Here is a 1,486-nt window from a genome sequence, read left to right as displayed (position 1 = left end):
ATCTACATCTACATATACAGGGTGAGTCACCTAACATTACCGCTGAATATATTTCGTAAACTATATCAAATACTGACGAATCGATTCCACAGACCGAACGTGAGGAGAGGGGCTAGTGTAATTGGTTAATACAAACCATCCAAAGGGAACGGTGATGGACCTTAGGTACAGAAGAGACTGGAACAGCACATTACGTTCACATGCTAACACCTTTTTATTGGTGTTTTTCACTGACGCACATGTACATTACCATGAGGGGTGAGGTACACGTTCGACGGGCGTTTCATAGGACGTGGAGGACGCATAAATTGTCCAGCCCGTTCTCCTGATCTTACAGCTCTGGACTTCTTTCTGTGGGGTACGTTAAAGGAGAATGTGTACCGTGATGTGCCTACGACCCCAGAGGATATGAAACAGCGTATTGTGGCAGCCTGGGGCGACATCACACCAGATGTACTGCGGCGTGTACGACATTCATTACGCCAGAGATTGCAATTGTGTGCAGCAAATGATGGCCACCACATTGAACATATATTGGCCTGACATGTCGGGACACGCTCTATTCCACTCCGTAATTGAAAACGGAAACCACGTGTGTACGTGTACCTCACCCCTCATGGTAATGTACATGTGCGTCAGTGGAAAAGACCAATAAAAAGTGTTAGCATGTGCACGCAATGTGCTGTTCCAGTCTCTTCTGTAGCTAAGGTCCATCACAGTTCCCTTTGGATCCCTACGTAATTCGGTGCTCTCCGATACACACGATTCAACAGCGGAACGGTGGTACTCAAGCGTCAACTTTAGGTAACAATATCTCCGGATGTAATTAACATTTTACAATGCAACATACGGTACTGATTACGTATTTGTTTATATGTTCAGATGTGCTAACAAAACTATCGGGGTTCCATTTAAAAAAAACTTAGGTTTGTTAAAAAACATACTTCCGTGCATTTTTTTAATGGTTTGTATTAACCAATTACACTAGCCCCTCTCCTCACGTTCGGTCTGTGGAATCGATTCGTCAGTATTAGATGTGGTTTACGAAATACATCCAGCGGTAACGTTAGGTGACTCACCCTGTATACTCCACAATCCACCATACAGTGCGTGACGGAGGGTACCTCGTACCACAACTAGCATCTTCTCTCCCTGTTCCACTCCCAAACAGATCGAGGGATAAATGACTGCTTATATGCCTCTGTACGAGCCCTAATCTCTCTTATCGTATCTTTGTGGTCTTTCCGCGAAATGTAAGTTGGTGGCAGTAAAATTGTACTGCATTCAGCCTCAAAAGCTGGTTCTCTAAATTTCCTCAGTAGTGATTCACGAAAAGAACGCCTCCTTTCCTCTGGAGACTCCCACCCGAGTTCCTGAAGCATTTCCGTAACACTTGCGTGATGATCAAACCTACCAGTAACAAATCTAGCAGCCCGCCTCTGAATTGCTTCTATGTCCTCCCTCAATCCGACCTGGTAGGGATCCC

Source organism: Schistocerca serialis, chromosome 6 (assembly GCF_023864345.2).
Source record: "Schistocerca serialis cubense isolate TAMUIC-IGC-003099 chromosome 6, iqSchSeri2.2, whole genome shotgun sequence".
NCBI classification, from domain to species: domain Eukaryota; kingdom Metazoa; phylum Arthropoda; class Insecta; order Orthoptera; family Acrididae; genus Schistocerca; species Schistocerca serialis.
Note: the sequence above shows the minus strand (reverse complement) of the source record.